Source organism: Lactuca serriola, chromosome 6 (assembly GCF_051521515.1).
Source record: "Lactuca serriola cultivar US96UC23 chromosome 6, Lser_US96UC23_V15, whole genome shotgun sequence".
Taxonomy (NCBI): domain Eukaryota; kingdom Viridiplantae; phylum Streptophyta; class Magnoliopsida; order Asterales; family Asteraceae; genus Lactuca; species Lactuca serriola.
Genome location: NC_136413.1, coordinates 104282501 through 104300701, shown reverse-complemented (window position 1 = coordinate 104300701; position 18201 = coordinate 104282501). Strand labels below are relative to the sequence as shown.

The window sequence follows — 18201 nt, the reverse complement described above, 5'->3', positions numbered from 1 at the left end:
TGGTAGCGCCTTTTTTTTTTTGGGTAAAAAATATCACGGGTTCCAATCCTGTCATCCCTACCTATTCTTCTCCTCTGGGCAGTCACGAGGGATCCATTGAGATCGATTCGGACATACATAATTTTCATTTTCTGAGACTATATGCATGTTTAGTATTGGGGGTACAAAAAGAAGCCTTTTCTTTTTAGTCGTATCTACTGTGATAAGAAAGCGTTCTTAGTTCAGTTCGGTAGAACGTGGGTCTCCAAAACCTGATGTCGTAGGTTCAAATCCTACAGAGCGTGATTCTGTTCTTGTTAGGTCTAATTAGAATTCAAGAACTTCACTCATTTGAACAGCAACCTTAATTGAACCTCCCGCGGATCAAAAAAAGGAGGAAGTCAATAAAAAAGAGATGTTAATGAATCAAAGGTCCAACTGATCGCCGCGTCTGTCTTGTAAATATGCAGTTACGAATAATCCAGCCAAAAAGTAATAGGAATTAGACCTAACACGATTAAAAATAGAAAAACTTCAATCATTTCTATTTATTTGAAAGGGGAAAAAATATAGGGTTCCAAACCTAAATAAACATCCGAATCGCCCATGAACCTCAATGACCAAGAATTGGCAATTGACGCGGGAAGGAACTCTAGAATACCTGGAATCTCACCGAAAGATTTCTTTTTTCAAATTGTTCATTCAATGAATTTCTAATAAGTCTTCCTCAGACCAATAAAGAGAGCTGGGGTTATAGTTGAAGCCACCAAAATAGAAATAAGTAGTTCTATTATAATAGGCATGAAGGAGCTAAATGAGATACGTTTTTATATAGTTATAATAACTAGAACTCTTTTAAAAAACTTACCTAAGTTTCCAGATACGAGGATAATAAAAAATACCAATTGACAGTTTGTTTTTGATTCATCAGTTATTAATATAAGGCACTAACAAAGATAGAGTGACAGAGGTATAAAAAAAACATCATCTGTTACATCTACTCATCCCACGATTACGAATCAACAGACCCCATTACCGAGATATGGCAACTCTTTTTTTTAAGTCATAGTAATAATAACTGTGTCGTCTAACTTCATTCACAAAGAAATGGTGTAAGCGGAAGGGAAGGCGTGAATCCTCGATCCTAGCTAGTTTGATCTGTCAAAATAAGGTTCCCGGTTGGCTTTGTATGAAGAAGCCTCTCTTTCTAGCCCTAAGTGAGCCATAGATTGTGAGTGAGCTCCCGGGGAGTAGAGATCGAGCGTAGAATACCAGTGGAAAAATTCTTTCTTTATTTCAATTTTTGAAAGGAAAAAGCGGAAGAGACGCTTCTCGCAAGCAGCAACCATCCATAGCGAGAGAGATCCCTTGTCTTTGTCGCCTACCTATGTCTAGAATAGCACGATAGAGGCCCTAATCTATAGCAAGAGTCTAACCGCCTGCATTGATGGACTGAAGCAGGAATGAGAATAACCTAGTCTCCTTATGATTCTGAAGTGAAGCAATGGAAGAGAGGAAACAAGCATAACTGGGAACCATCTACAGCTTGAACACTCCTTCTTGCCTTTCAATCTCGACCTACGCTTGGAATAGTGGCTTTCTTGTAGTAAATGAATCCGAACATATAGGTAGCAACTATCTCGAAATGGATAAGTAAGCTCCCCCATTTTTGAATGAGTATGGGTGAAAGGCCCGCTTTCACCTACGACTTTATCATCAGAGGTTTAAAGAGGTAGTGATTCTAGGACTAGAGGGAAGTTCAAGTCGACCAATGTGATAGGCGAAGAACTAACTTCTCTGGTGTCCGTCAAAGGATTCGGAGGTAGGGGATGACCTGTAATTAATCTGGCTGTTCGGGTTAAAGGGAAGGGCCTCGCCGAAATCATCGGCTTTCTGCCCAACGCCACGGCCGTGGCCCTCTTAATTAAGAAGATTCCCGGATGTATAAGGCCAGCATAGGCTGAGTCTAATTCACCATCCCGGGATTTAGTTCTGACCATAAAATGCAACTCTCATGCTTGGATGGAAGGAGCATTCAATACTATCGAGGTTGGACGGAGGCGCCTCTTATCGGTCGGGAGTGAGTTGTGAATTCTGGTGATAAGGCTTGTGATGTTCGATCTAAGATATTCGGAATAAACGGATAGAATTGTTGGCTTTCTCAATAGCTTTATCGGCCGGAAAAGCAGCTCCTAATTCCTATCTCAGTAGCTTCATCTTCTTCGGGAGCTGAGAATGCTTCTGCTGCCGAACCGGGAGGGACAAAGAGGCTTACATGCCTTATTTAAAAAATGGAAAACACGTCTTTCTGGGTGGGGGTATTAAATCCTTAACTTCCCTAATTTTAATTTAGTGAGAAAGCGCGTATACTTTAAGGAAGGCGGCGTATTTCACCCCTCATCCGGAGTAGTTTAGTTAGTTGTCAATAGCTTGTGATTCGGAGTTGTCGACCCGTCATTTCCAGTCAAGTAAAGGAGCATCTCCCTCTTTATCGCGGTCGCTCAATACATTGTATCGATAGAGTGACATTTGCCTTACCCCCCCTCTACCCGAGGGATCAATAAGCAACCGGGTGACGGGCGAACCACATCTGTTCCAATTCCAGAGGCTTTCTCCGATCGAAGTCGGATCAAATGCAAATATTCGATTCCAGAGGAATCGGTTTGGGGGGAACCTCGGGGATTGGGTGTTCGAAGATTTCGATGCCTTCTATTCCGGTCAATGAACCGATATTGTGAGGGAGCAGCTAACCAATCTCATTTATCAAAGAAGTCAATCGGTTTAGAGATTAGTTCATGCTCTTTCATCCCCTCGTTCAAGGAGTCGGAGATGGCTTGGCAGCAAGCGTAGTGGCAGGCAGGCGATAGGATGTTACAGGATAGGCTTACTAAAGCTCGTGTAAACAAGATTTCTAGGAGAGAGGGTGAGTTCTCCATCTATCTTAGGAAGGTCTTCTGTCTTTTTTAAATTCTATATATCTCTTTTTGATGTTCGAGATCGCCTCCGTGTGGTTCATCCTAAGTAGCTAATCGAATATGCTTTTGTCTCTTGGAATCGTATCACCCATGGCGAGGGTCTCGTATAATAGAATAAGAGAACGGTTGCTTTTAGGAGTGCTCTTTCTCGATTTCGGAAAGGAAAAGCTTGGTTGCAGGAAACAAAGTCTAACTAGAAATTTATTAATTAAGAAAAGAAATAAAGAAAAGCCGCGTTGAAAGTCTTGCTTATTTTCTCCTCCATCTAAGTAAGAGAAGGGAAGGTTGAAGCTTATAGGTAGTATAAAAGCGCTAATAAGGGAAATCATGCTACTTAAACTATATGCAAGTTTAACTTTTCTAATAAAAAAGAAGCGGGGTAGAGGAATTGGTCAACTCATCAGGCTCATGACCTGAAGAGTGTAGGTTCGAATCCTGCCACCTTTCTTGTGAATCATCCTGAAACCACAGTAAGAGATGATGGAAATAACAAAACATAAATTTTGAAATGAGACGACTCTTTCTTGAACTATATGAATTGTTTCATTATTCGTTATTTCTGGGTCTTTTCATTATTATCATAGAGCAAAAGCTCTATAAATGTTGTTATCGATTTCAAAATTTTCTAGTGTTCTATTTAGACTTACATCACGATATCTTTTTCTTCCTCATTCTTATTTTGGTTTTCGTCTCACGGATCTTGGTTCGCGCTTTATGGCATTTCCACTATAATAAGTGTAGGGATTCATGGGTACCTAAGATTGAGAAAACTTTTTCCATTTCTACGTGTATTGTTTGTTTCTATATGTATTTCACAGGGGTCGTGCAAATAGCGCAATGCGCTGACAATCCAGATCTGGAATTGCGCTTAGGCCCACCAGGAACGCCCCTAGAAAGGGGGGAGTCTCTTCCTAATCTAAATGAACTGCCAAAAATAGTGTATGAACAACGGATTCAAATTCCAAACAATAAATTTATCAACGTTGAACTTCAGGACAACGAAATGGCTTCTCTAATAAATCGACTTCCTAAGGCAGAACTTCAAGACGTAATTAGGGCAGACTCCATTCTAAAGCCACTAAAGGAGTTCAACGCGGAGCAACAAGCCCCATTAAGGGATATAGCTATTCAACACTTTGAATTCAAAAATGAAATCATCGCCAAAATGAAATCCCTTTATCCCAACGATGAATGGGAATTGACAAAAGTCATTCGAGAGAAATTCTTTCAAGGACGACAAAAAGATCGGGAGTCTTCCTTGGAAGATCTCCAAAGGATGCTTTCCGCTTTAAACGAACAAGGAAAATCCGCAAGTTGTTCCAAAAGACTCTGATATAATATTTCCTATTGGAATTGGAAAGAATGAGAATTACTATTTTCTATACAAGTCTATTCTACTTTGTACTTGGTCATGCAAGAGATCCCCCCCCCCCCCCCCCCGAAAACATAAAAAAAGTAGATTCGCTACCTCTGAACGGAAGGGCCCCCGTTATGTAGTTTTTTTCGTTGAATAAATGAGAGAGAGTGGGAGGGCGGGTCTCTTCTCATTGGGCCCGCTTGGGTTATGGTTGGGGCACGCCCCACTGAGGTTTTCTTAAGAAATCATATCAGAATGCTATTCTCCGCTCATCCATCGGAGAGAGGAACAGCCCTAGCTGAGCTTTAACTCCTCGATTCAAGAAGAGTTCAAGGGTAGGAGGAGAATAAGAGGTTAGCAACGTACGAACGTTTTCCAAGCGAGCCATGGGAGTCTAGGTTTTGCGAACTAGCCCGGACCGGAAAAGAAGCAAGCCTGTATAAAGGGTTAAGTCCAATCATTCTCCTCAATTTAAATCGGGCATAACCGTGGGGGATAGGACATAACTCCCGTTGTTTAAGGGTAAAAGGTTCATGAATAAGGTAGTTAAGAAAAAAGTGGGGTTGGGAAGGGAAGAGCGAAAGGCTTAGAGCTTTTTTTCAAGCAGCCTACTCTGTGTTTGGGTTAACTATTGATTCAATAATAGCGACAAGAGCTTTTTCTTTCCTTTCAAAGAGGCATTCGATGCCATCATCATTGACTTATGCCTCCTCAACCTATCTGGAGTAGGTCTTTGCCGAGAAGTCATATATTATTTACGGGATAGAAAGTCCGTATAAGAAGATCGCCCGGGAGGGGGTTTTGCCACTAAATGCTAAATCGGATACTGTCTCCGAAGATAAATAACTAGGCTTTTTCGATTCACCAGTCGCGGAAGCTGAATTAAGAAGATAGGCCGCTGAAGGGTCTGTCTCCCGATCGGATGTTGTCCTTCTCAAGCTCAAGATACCCGATTTGGTGTTTGTAGATAGCACCTGACAGAGTTTAGTCAATTATCACGGATGAAAAAGTTAGCGAGCACAGGAAAGAGAGAACAGCTAGTCAAATTACAACCTTCTTCAACTGCTGAGTCAACCCTAAAAGTGGATCTGGCATCAAGCCTATCCCTTTAACCTTTTTCCGGGATCAAGTACTACTTATAGAAATAGAAAGCACCAAAGGTAAGGCGGGTTAAGTTAGGGAATCAGTTGCTTCAACTAAAGAATCAGTCAAAACGAACCCTGAAACTAAATCCGCAACAGAGCGAGTAGCCAGGTGTGAATGTTATGGATCTAGCTCTTCACGAGCAGCAGAGCTAGACAAGCAAGCAACAAGGCTTCAGCCGGGTGTTTATCCTGATGAAATAGAATATATGTATATACAGGCTCGCTACTACTACTCGAACTACCCGAGACAGAACCAGACTTGCGTAGGAAAGAAAACAAAGTAAGTCCTCTCCTTAGCTCTTAGGCTAGCTCGAGGGGAACTGCTGGCAAAGAATCCATGCTGGGAACAATCTCTCTCCGCTTGAATGTTCTCGCTTCCCTTGCCTTAACCCGGCATTAAAAGGCTCGTCACTTAGACTCTTCATCTTAGCTTGTAGCTGTTCGATTGTCCTCTGATTCTGCTCGGATCTTGTCCTGTGATGAAAAGGAACTGAGCTTCTGACAATGCCAATAGGAAATGAGATGATTACTAGTTGGAACTTCTATCCCGATTTGGCCTTTGGTCCGCTTTGTTGGGGTTTTGAGGGGTTTCTCCTTAGCGACCTATCAATATTAGCTTGGTACTTTCGCACGATCGGTACAAGCATCCGGTAGAGTTCTAGAGGAAAACCTATCCGAAAAAGTAAAGTGCAGTTGATTTCGCTTTTTCCTTCTTGTTTGGCAGGAGCAACTCCCCGCATAGAGGTTTGTTATGGGCATCGAGTGTGAAAAGTGTTGGATGGGACCGATAGCATGAGAGCATGATCCCCAAGCTTCTGATACGAATGAATAAGAGATTGAAGCATAATTTAATTACCAATTAGACTAGTAGTAGAAGACTGAAGCTACTGAGCTAGCAAGTTAGCGCAACAACTTACTGTCTTGTTTTCTTCGCTGCTTATTTTTTTTTACAAAAGATTAAACGAAAGCGGTTGCTAATGCTTGTAGCTTGCTTCTGTCCTTAGTCAATTTTGGACTGAAGCTGTTCTGACTGCCGTATCTTTTTTGAACCGAATACCTTCCTCTGTCATCTCTGGTCTGTCTCTTTTTGAGAGAAGATTTTATACCACGCCTGACTATGAAGAGCTTCGAGTCTATCGGGAGAGGATGTGGTGGTAACCCCCTCTCGTCTAGAGTCGGGCGTCCAGCCGTGTAGGAAGACTCACCCTAGCCACTATAGCGACCCCACCCCCAACTCTAGCTGAGAAGCACCCTCCATCCACTTCCCCTTTTCCGTGTGCCCAAAAGCCCGCCCGGTTTATGAGCCCATTTCCGATTCCCTTACCCAATCTCATGAAAAGCAAGCCCAGCAGGCCCTACCTTAAAATGTCCCTAGACAGCCAGCCCTCACCAGGCTGCTAGCATTGCTAAATGCTCCGCCACGAAGCAAGCTCTCCCGAATACGACAAATGCGGAAGTGGGGAAGCCAGAAGTGGCTAAAGAAGTCGGAGGAAGAAAGTAGTTGGACAACTGTATTCACGAGGGTACATTAGTCTTCTGGGAATTGGCAACATTGACAGAAAGGGGAAAGGGTAGGAATACACTTTTTTAGGTGTAGCTATACTAAAGTAGTTGGCCTAACCTTCGGTTCCCGTAACCAAGTTTTTCTTTATCATTCCTTATGTACTTTTTCTTACTTCATCCATACTTTTTTACTTTTTCTGAAGTGTGGGGCAAACGGCGCCCTCTACTTCTACTTCTAACTAAAGGCGAAGAGCCGGCATTGCAAGCAAATAGAGAGCCTCCGCCCGTTTGATCGGTTGCGAGCCGGAAAGCGTACCGGCAGTTTGAGTCGCGAAAGGGCCGCTTGCTTCACTTCATTTTTCTAGATATTATTCTATATAATAATATATTCAATTCTATATCTATCTATAAACAAAAAATAGATATAGAATCTTTTTCTTTTTCCAATTGTTAATTCCTGGGGAGAGGAAGAAGCAGATAGAGCAAAGGCCTCCTCTTTCCGTTCGCTCTTCCCGAAGTGAGCGAATTGCATGTAGAGATCCGTAGGGGCTTATAGTTTAATTGGTTGAAACGTACCGCTCATAACGGTGATATTGTAGGTTCGAGCCCTACTAAGCCTACCTTTTCACCTCCGGTGGCTTCTCTTCACCTCAGTCAAAGTACCCACCAGCCTGCAGATCTCAATCTAGCGACGGCATCTGTAACCACACTGTTGCCGCTGCCCTTCGGGCATGCCTCCTAAGCTTATCACTAACCTACGCTCTTGCAGCATGCCCCCTTCGGGCAATACGGTGTAATACGCGATGCAGCCGAGCCATCGCTCTTCGATCGCTATATTCTTGCGATAGCGAGATTTAGCAGTAGCGAGGGGAAGGCGTGGTTCATACTCTAAGAGAGAGTAGATGTGAAGGTTCGGATCGAAGATCCTCGCGAGACAGCCCCCGGGCACCATAGCATGTCAGGAATAAGGGGGGACTTACTTCACGTAACCACTCCCTTGGGTGTTGCATAAGGACTTCCCGGATTTTGTCAAAGCGGCCTGGAGAGGGGAACAAGGTTGGAATGAAGCTGTTGATGGATTCAGAGACCGTGTGACTAGATGGAATAAGGAAGTGTTTGGAAATATGAAATAGAAGAAGGAAATTTTGTATCGAAGATTGGATGGCATTAACCGAAAGCTTGCAGCTGGCGCTTACTACCCTGAAATTGACAGACTGAGAAATGATCTCTGGCTTTAATTGGAGGGATTGCTGGCTCAGGAAGAAGTAATGTGGGTTTATAATTCTCGTTGCAATTGGTATAAACATGGAGATCGTAATACCCGGTATTTCCACTCTTTAGCTAGTGCAAGACGGAAGAGAAATAGGATTGAAGCTATAAAGCTTGATAATGGGGAATGGTCATATGATGCCAAGGAAATCATGGAGATGGGTACAAAGTGATTCGAGACTCTTTACACGGATGAAAGCGATCGGGATGTGAACTTCTCTTTTGGATGCACCTATCCCTCTATTGATCAGCACTTGTTAGTTGGCGTTGGGAGGGGAAATCAAGCAAGCTCTTTTCTCAAAGCCCCGATTGAATCCTTTTTTCAAAGCCAGTGGAACCATGGTGAAATCCGTCTTTCTTGATCCTAGTGTTGTAAGACAGGTAAATGCCACGCAAATTGTTCTTATTCCTAAGGCTCCCACCATCAGAGATTTTCCATCAGTCTTTGCAACATCATCTATAAGGCAAAATCATTACTAACAGGTTGAAGAGCATTATGCCCCTCGTTATAGCTCCGAATCAATGCAGCTTTGTTAGGGAGTACAGATAATATTCTTTTTGCGCAGGAGATCATTCACTCCATGAAAACATCTAAAGGGAAGAGAGGGTACATGGCCATGAAGATTTATTGAGAAAAAGCTTATGATCGCACTAAATGGAGTTTGATCTTCCATTGCTTGAAGGAGTTGCAGCTCCCTGAACACATACAATCTGTCATTCGTGAATGTATTTCCTCCCCGCGGATGAATCTCTTGTGGAATGGTCTTAGAGCTAATGATTTTGTTCCTTCACGTGGTGTCAGACAAGGGGACCCGTTATCACCATACCTCTTTGTATTGGCTGTTGAGCGGTTGGGTCATCTGATACAAAGTGAGGTTGATCTGGGTAGTTGGCTACCTTTTAGGCTGCATAAAAAAGGTACGGCCATATCCCATCTGTTTTTTGCTGATGACTTCATCTTATTTGCTGAAGCAGACATGGAACAAGCGGGTACTATGAAAGCTATACTAGATGACTTTTGTGAAGCGTCGGGGGGCCTCCAAATCCAGGATTTTATTCTCACGGAATGTGCACCAAAAGGAGATCAGCGATTTTCTTTAGTTCCAACAAGGGATGCAAGCAAAGCAAGGAAATAAGTCCCTCGCCCGAGAGGCTACTTTGTCTTGCCGATAGCCTAGAAAGAAGAGGCATCACGAATTAAGAGCTTCTGACTAGAGGAAACACTTGTACTAGCAGAAGATACATTCGCTTTGTTCGCTATGATTGGATTTTTGATCTGGTGGTACATGGCGCCAGAACCATTACTACTGGCACCACGCGCTTTTAGCGCACCAGACCTTCCAACGGTTCCTTCAGTAGGGGAATAAAGTTGTCTTATCCCCCTTTTTCATTTTAAAGAAAGCATTGAAGAGGAGGTTTAAAAAAAACGACTAGTAAGAGCAGGAAAGAAAACTCAATTGAGAGATGGGATTCATACCCAGGCAAAGGGAAAGCTAAAGCAAAAGGGCCAAGAAAACCCCTGCTGCAAGACCGGATCGGATGCCACAACCGGATTAGAAGCAGTTGAGTAGAAGAGACTAAGAATAAAACTTTGCTAGCTTTCGTTTTTTTGACACTTTTTATTAGAAAGAGTCCAGAGATCGGAAGGAACCTCACATAGGCAACTCCGATAGGCTCAGCAGATACGGTGGGATTGAAAGAAGAAAACGGCAATTCCTATCATCAAGAAACTAGGGCTTCGGCTCCATCAATGAATTAGTTTCCCCTAGAATTGCTATTCTTAAAACCCTCAAAGAGCATTCTTCAAGCGGGGTACGCCTCAGGGCGAGACTAATCCTTCTTACTAAAGCATAAAGAGCCGCTCATTCAAATGTGAAGGGATCGGTGTAGAACTCAACCTCGAGCCTCGTGCGTATAAAATAACTATGCAACTACTTTTAAGAATTAGCTGCGGATGCAGGTGCGTATGAATACTGAAAGAGTAAGGAAGTTATACGGGAAAAGACTCCTTGGTGTGAAAGCTGGTAATTAATTTCACTCTGTATCGAGATGGTATACCCAACCGGATCTTCTTTCTCTGGTTTCAAACCCCCAACCGGTAACCAAAAGAAGCAAGCTTCGGTAGTGGTAGTAGCTTCAAAGGAATTGGTAGTAGGTCTTGAATAGGAAAGCTTTCATAATGTATGAACTAAACCCATGTTGAAGAGCTTGAATTCTTCAGTAAAGGAATCATAACTTGTTGACGCAGACCCAGATATAGGCTTTTCTTCGCCCGTGCATATGGCAGTTTCAGTCTCGTCCTGGCAATAGAGGGCGTGCCATAACAGGAAGGGCTATGGGGTTTGGAGTTTAAGCAGGAACTGGCCCAACCAAGCTTTGCACCTTTTCTTGGGGACAAGTAATCCCTTTGCTTTGTAGTTCTAGTTGCGGATTCCCGGATAGCTATAGTTTCACTAGCAAGTTTCGTAAGCCAGAAGAAGGCCAGTGGGCAGGAGGAAGGTCGGTCTGTCTGACCTGTTGATGCATCACTCTTTATACTACGATATTATTGTATTAAACCTACTTTCTCGGAATATCTTTTTTCACCCAGCCCAGCGTGTCGACGTCATCGGATGCCAACAAAAAAAAGTGTAACTATCAAGCGCTAAACCGGATCTAGACTATCATGGAAACAAGGAGAGGGCACATTCTTATCTGGCCTGGCTGGGATTGTTCACCATAAAGGTAAGGGTCCTCGGGCAAGGCAGCTCACTCATCAACAACAAGTTCTGGATCGGATGATGCCCCTTTTTATATGGCTTTTTTTTTCTGCTTCTTCTTTCTCTTCAAGTTCTATCGATGCCCAACTCATAGGGAAGCATGACAAGGGCTTATTCTCGACTATTTCCAATATCAACAAGGTAAGGCGAGGAGGCTCTTTAACTAGACCCCGGGGCTACGCCCGTTTCTGCTTTAGTAGTTGTCTCTATTTCTCTGGTACGGTTGTTTCTGTAGTTGCAACAATCCCCTCTTTCTTATAGGATCCATTATCCGGGATATTGACTTTCTAGATAAGGGGAACTAGCTCACTAGCCAATAGGAGTCTAGGGCGGAGTCGCTAAACCTTCTTTCTTCTTTTTCCGGTGAGTCGGAGACAAAGCACCTAGATAGGGGCCCGTAACGGCACACATACTCTATGGCAAGAGAGAGAACATAAAGGGCATCAAGGGGGTCATCGGATCGGATGGCAAAAGCGCATATAGAATTGATTGATCTTTCTTCCTAGCCTAGTTCAATGATTCCATTATATAAGGGAACTTCTTTCCCATGCCCATGCCCGACTGCTCGTTCAGTCATTCATTCCATTCTGTCTTAGTTGCTTTCTAAAGGCAGTAATCACATAGCAAGGTTGCCAGGTCGTCTCTCACTAACAGAATTTCCTGAGGCTAAGTCTCCGCCCATTGAGGAGTCTCTTTTTTATTTTGTTTCGACAGCTTTTTCTGTTTTCGTTTTTGGTGTCGCACCTATAAAGATCGATTTTCTAGTTGATGGATATTGACCACTAGTGGCACACTCGATAGATTCCTCATCTATACCTTTTGATGGGAAAAGAAGGTCCCGAGCTCCAGTTGAATCCGGAAAATAAGGTTAGGGAGTCGCACTAAAGGCGGAGGAAGAAGCCCCTAATGCGGTCAAGTCTTGCGCGGCACTATTGGATACGCCAGTTGAAGATGCCCCATCAATAGCAAGAAGAGAAAGAGCATACTCATCTGTCTAGAAAGCAACCCTACCTGCGTCGAAGACAAGTCTGGCATCGGATGTCTATAGTGCTTGAACAAGTCTGTCAACGGTGGGAAAAGAGTGAGCTCAATCTGTCTCTGGTGGCGCTCATGTTGGCAAATCCATATTGTAAAGCCGAGAGGTAAAGAGCTCCAGTGCATTTGAAACTGGTGATGTAGCTGCTGAAGCTTTCTTTGTGGCAGTCGTAGCAGTATAGTAGATAAGAAATCTCCTTCTTAGATATATGAACCGAATGTCGGGGCAGTCTGGACTAGATTGATTAGAAGTCAAGTAATCGGAACTTGAACAAGGAAGGGGACATGGAATGCCTTCTTTATCGCTCTCGCCTCTGAACCCAGCGTCCAAGTCCACACATTCATCGGATGGGGCTCACTCATCAACAACTAGGCCTCCGTCACGTTCTGTTTCTGAATCAGGTTAGGATACGGCTCTAGAAGCTTCTGCTTTCTTGTCTCATGAGAGGCCGTATAAAATGCTTCCGTGAATGGAGCAGCAGAAATAGCTACTAGATCGGGAAGTGCCTTAACTACGAAATTATCTCTTTCTGTCATGTAGGGAAAAGATGCTGAGGCTCCTTATGCTTTCCTTTCAAGTCGAATGTCAGAATCAGGTAAGGTAGCTTATGTCATAGGAACAACAGGTGGGGACCTAGCCCCCGGCGACTTAGGGGATAATACCTAGTATATCTATTATCAGGGATAGTGAACATGATAGAGAGTGAGTGCCAAAAGGCATTTTATGAAACTATTCTTTAGTCGCAAGGTTCTTGAACTCAGGTTTAGGCTTAATTTTATCCCGGAACTCTATCTGTTTAGAGAAAGAAAACGTAGTCTGTTCTTCTCCAGCGGAGAATGCCTTATTTGATTGCTTTTATATCCCTACTAGTTTCCCTCTGCTATATGAATCAATATAGGAGAAGTTGAACAAGCAAGGTAGGGAATGACTGGCACTACCGATCAAGTCTTTCAAGCTAGATTCCCTATTATAGTAAGTTCTTCTCCCGCGGGAATGGCTCTAGCATTGAAAGCTAGAGAGCTAATTCGTTAGAGACGTGGCAGACGCAGAAGTAGTCGGAATTGGTGCTGTGGAAGTCTTTGGGGCAGGCGTATCCGTAGGGGCCACTATATAGTAGGCAAGAAGTAGGCACAGGATAGCTCCTATTGATTGAATCAATCGTACGAGTGCTTGTGTTCAGGTAAGGCCCAAGTCCTTATGCTTAAACTTCAAGTGATGCCCGGGAGTCAAGCAGTTATGGGAAAAGCGGATTCCATATCTTTATTACTAGTTTTGTCTGGCAGTGGAAGTATAGTCATCCGCAACAAGAGAGAGACACAGCGCGGTCGAGTGCCCAACTCTTTCATTCTTCGCGGTTGAGTCATCAGTGATCGTAAGAGAAGTGGCCTAGTTTATCGGATATCGGATTCCGTGCCTTTACCACTTAGCTTTGAAGTTGAATGCCAAATAAATAGGATAAGGCCTGGGCCAAGACGCCTTAAGTCATCGGGTGAAGCACCTGCAGATAGGGCACCTCTTTCTCCTTTTCTTTGCCGGGAAGTAAGTAAAGATAGATTCCCTTAACTATGGTTCACCTTAAGCTTTCAAGCTCAACCTAGTTGTTCGGATATAAGACTTTCAGTCAAGAAGCAATCCCTCTACCTCTTCTACTATGTGAACGAAGACTGTGTCAAGTGAAGTTTCAACTAGGAATTCGTTAGCTCACCTCAGCCAAATCATCGGAACTCTCACAATAAGGTACGGAAGTTTCTTCGGCAGTAGCTGCAGTTTATCCAATAGAAAATGTCGTTGTAGCTGTAGTCGCAGTAGGGGAAAGTTAATCATACCTAGTTCAGTCTCCAGGTTCAATAGATGCCATGCCTCTTTATTCCTAGTTAAAGCGGGAAAACAAGGTCTATCACTCCAAGTGAGCTTGCCCTGGCATCTCTGTCAAGTGAATTCAAAACAATTAGAAAAAAAGTCCGTCTGAGAATGTAGTAAGAAGGTATCTATACCAGGCATCTCCGCGAAAGTCTAATTATCAAGTAGTTCAAACAAGAGAGGCAAGCGCCTTATATATAGGGCACTAGCGCTTCGCCCACCACACCACACTTCCTCGATCTCGCCATAAGATCTGTCTTTGATGCCCCCGAATCAATAGGCCCCACCGCCGCTCGAGGATAAAAAGAATAACATGAATAGACAGTGGACGTCTTTGCGTGCTTTGCTTAATCTGGTTTGGTTGAGAAGTAAGGTAGGACAGAGCCGTCGTTTGAGCCCTAAACTATAGAGGTCGTTTCAGTGGGTGTCCAGTGAATAGAAAAATACCTTTACCAGGAACAGACCACCTTTTCTTTTAGACGATTGAGAAGTGAAGTTGAAGTCTCGAAGAAATCCGGGGAAGAAGTTTAAGAAGGTTCGGGAGCTACCCCAGTAGTAATAGGAGTTGTCGCAGAAAGTCTTTCTCTTTCTTCTTTATCTCAAGTCAGTCTGTAGAGGGATGGTACAGAGATAAAGACTTCTTTCACTCTATCTTCTATTTATCCTATATCTGCAGAAGCTGTTTTAGGATTAGTTGCGGGATAGCTATATAAAGAAAACCCGGGTAGCCGCAGCTTGAAAGTCTAATATGAAACTAGCATTTCGACAAGAGAGAAAACCCTAACCCGGTGAGTAAGAGAATAAATCCCCTTCCTTCTTTATCAGATTATGCGAACCCTGACTTTAGAGAAAGAACCTATTCGAAGGTAGTTGCAGTTTGCCCAGGAGTAGTTGCCGGAAAGGTGTCACCTTGTTTAAAATAGATCCGGATTTAATAAGTGTTCTTATTATAGCATATTCGAATTCATTATTCTCTGTCTCAGTCTTAGAACAACCCGGGATAATAGCCCTGAGGTAGCAGCTTGCCGATGGCATTGAGATAGATCGGTGGTTGGCTTACTGCTTGTTTATGCTTACTCCCACAGCAGCTGCCCCTTCTATCCCGTACTAAGAGACTTCTCCCACAAAAGATCAATCGAAGGCCCAGGAAAGTGAGTGCCGCGAATTCCGTTGCCAGTCAAGATCAAGAGTTATCTGCTCCGGGTAGGGCTCGCTCCGGGAAAGGAAAGCTTTGGGCGGAGAGTTCTTCGCATTGAGTGAGGGTAGCTTCAGAGACTCATTCATTTTCATTTAGAGACTCAATGGAAGCTGTTTATTGTTCTAAGGAATGGGAATGAATTCTCTTCCTTTAGGAATAGAGTAGGCAGTATAAGTGGTTTTCTCTTCTAGTCGATCTCTATAAACAAAAAGGCATGGGCAATAACCCGCATCATATGCTGTAGACCAGTGGGCACCCCTCAGCCCTCGGATTTGGCAAATGCAGCCAGAGCCGCCTTAGCCTTACTGGCACATCCGAGAAGTCTACCGCATGTTCATGATGTTCATGTGCAAGCAAGTGTCAGCGGCTCATTCTGAATAAATAAAAGAAAAAGAATCGACTTAGGGTATGGGTTCTGAAGAGGGCTTCTCCTTTCGCAGTTTGGTCTTCTTCCGATCCGAGGAGCTCAGGGCTCTAAGCTAAGTACTTGCGCTTCGTACCAATATATATTCTCGTTACAAAAAATGAAATGATGAAGGGGCGGGTTGGCCTTACCTATATTTGATAATATAAATGGGAATGCGGCCAGTCCAAGATCCAAGATTGGATATACAGTAAAGATCTTTTGGCAGAAATCAAAGACAAGGGTCTGAAATCTGAAAGAGAGGAGAAGGAATTTTAACAAAAGGGCGACTTCCTGATTCATTCCACATTTCACATTCCCCTGGGGTACCCCCTTTGCTACTCGTACTCGTAGATTGAAAAAATTTTGTCAGCTTCGCAGTCGGGCGCTTTCCCACTTCCTTTTTAGCTTTGTGCTTCATTACTAGTCCTAAGGCATCTTAAACACGAAAGACGGGGACCAACCCTCTCTCTCTATCTGAGACATCTCAGCGGTAGTTCTTCTCAATCAGCGACCTAGCCACGTGTAAACAAGGAATTTCGTCAATCTAATATTATCTAATAGTAGTAGAAAAATAGCATCGGTGTCTATTACTATTAGAAGAGTTGCCTCCCCCAGATAGCCTAACTGAACAAAAACTGAAACTCTCAGGAAATAAGCAACCTAAGGCTATTTGTTATGATTGGTAAGTTCCCAGCTTCATATATCGATTTATGCCTTGATAGACTCCTTGAGCACCCTTGGAAAGAAGGAAAGCATTCATCCCAGACAACTCCGCAACTACAAGACGGTATCCTCTCCTTAGCGTAAAGCACCCCCTTGGATTCATCCGAAATCGATTCCGATTCAACCGCAAATGCTCTTTCCAACTCCCTCAATAAACGCTAGCATGCAGCTCCCAGAGCTACCATGAGGTAAGAGCTCTCACTAAGCTTCCAAACCAGGAGGACTCACGAAGGGGTCCAGGATAGGCAAGAAGGGAGGGGCAGCCTCCCTGAAAAGTAAAGAGCGGGTTGTCCCCTCTTCAACATTTCTACTACTTCCTTGTCTCCCCCTTTTCAGGGATCTCCTTGTTCTCTTTCAAAATTTTCCTCCATACCTTCGCCGCCTTCTTCATCATGTTGTTCTATCCTTCAGGGATGTTCGGAAGGTGCCCGGGCCTCCTAAAAAATCCTTCCGACAAGAATGCTGCTTGAACATTGTAAGACATTGAACCGTCCCGCTCTTGTGAACACTGATCATAAGTGGCAAAAGCCGCCGGAATCCTCATTTTTTGTCCATAAGCTCTCCTCGCTACTGTAATAATTTTCAATTTCTTTTTTTACTATACACTGGCGCAGATGATTGCCCCCATCTATCAATGGGGGACCCCCCGAAAGGCGAATAGGAAGCTTCAAGCGATCTGGGATCCCACCTTTGATCGAGATGAAGGTGTAGTTTTCACTAGGAATCCCAGGGTTGCCGATCAGGTGAAGTAGTAGTTTCTGGGCACAAAGGGTTCACTCGCGATTATAGGCCCGCCAAAGGGAAAGTGCACAGGTCTTCCTTCAAAAGAGACAAGGTTTTTCATTGCCCGAGCAATGAACGTAGTTCACGATGGGCGTTGGGGCCCCTACCATTAGTTGTCTATAGGGATCTGGGATTTGGTATTGAATCAATCCTTAACTTCGTTTAGTCACTTCAGAAGTCATATTCAATACCTAATTCTATTGAGTTGATTCCATCCCCTTTACTTTGTTTACATTTAGTAGCTGCTTGCTGGTGTCCATTCAGGCCAGGAACTCCTGCAATAGGCAGCTACCCTCATCAAACTAAATAACACTACTCTCATCCCTCGCCCGAGAGGCAGGAGAGACCTTGAGTCCAGGCCGTTGCATCACCCTCACCTCTGATTCGGTCAATAGAAAGACCAGCACAACTGCTAGTGCTAAGGTCTTTATCGGAGGGGTGGAGATCACGCAACCCGATCTCTTCAACAACGGCATGGTGGTTATTCATGGCCTTCAAGGTTTCATCTCTCCGCTCTCTACGTTTTCTTGCGACGTGGAGAGGATGACCTCGCTCTCGTTCCCGTTCCATCCAGATCATCATTCTGGTCAACATATCCAGACTTCCGGCTCGGTGCAGCCCGCTATCATGCGCCTAATGCTCAGAGATGCCATGCTCCGGCTCCGTAACAATGGCTTCAGCATCCTAGCCCTCGCTATGAAGGTGAAGTACGCCGAACTTGTGACTCTTAACAATACAATATGACGGTCTTCGCCGTTGACGACCTTTCGATCTTCTCCGGTTCTCACTCTTATATCATATCAGCAACGTCAGGTTCCACATTATACCGAACCATTTCTTGTCGATCGCGGATCTGGAGAAGCTTCCGGTGGGGACTGCTCCGCCGACATTGGAACGAGGCAAACCGCTGCTTATCACAACCTCTGGTGCCGGTGGAGGTTTGACCTCGGCGCCGATGAGGATGAACTATGTGAGGATTAAGGTGTCGGACGTCATCCGCAACGTCAAGATCGTGGTGCACAGTGTGTACTTGCCATTTCCACATATTAATCCTGTGGCTGCGGCTTACGACAGTATCCTAGGAGGCTCAGAAGTCTCAGGAGGAGATCAGACGATGGAAGGAACGTGTGCTGCTCTGGATGGGCATGAGGTTGTGGTGAGTCCCTGATGCCTCAGGTCAAGCCAATGGTGGAGATCGGAGATCACCA

At 44.0% G+C, this 18201-nt stretch overlaps 1 non-coding gene and 1 pseudogene across 1 annotated transcript; both read left to right on the top strand.

The window, feature by feature from the left end:
* Positions 1–210: 210 nt before the first annotated feature.
* On the top strand, positions 211–284 carry TRNAW-CCA (transfer RNA tryptophan (anticodon CCA)). Its single transcript has one exon. It is a non-coding gene; the product is annotated as a tRNA-Trp (tRNA).
* A 17024-nt stretch (positions 285–17308) lies between these two features.
* On the top strand, positions 17309–18161 carry LOC145060056 (uncharacterized; annotated as a pseudogene).
* The last annotated feature ends 40 nt before the right edge of the window (positions 18162–18201 follow it).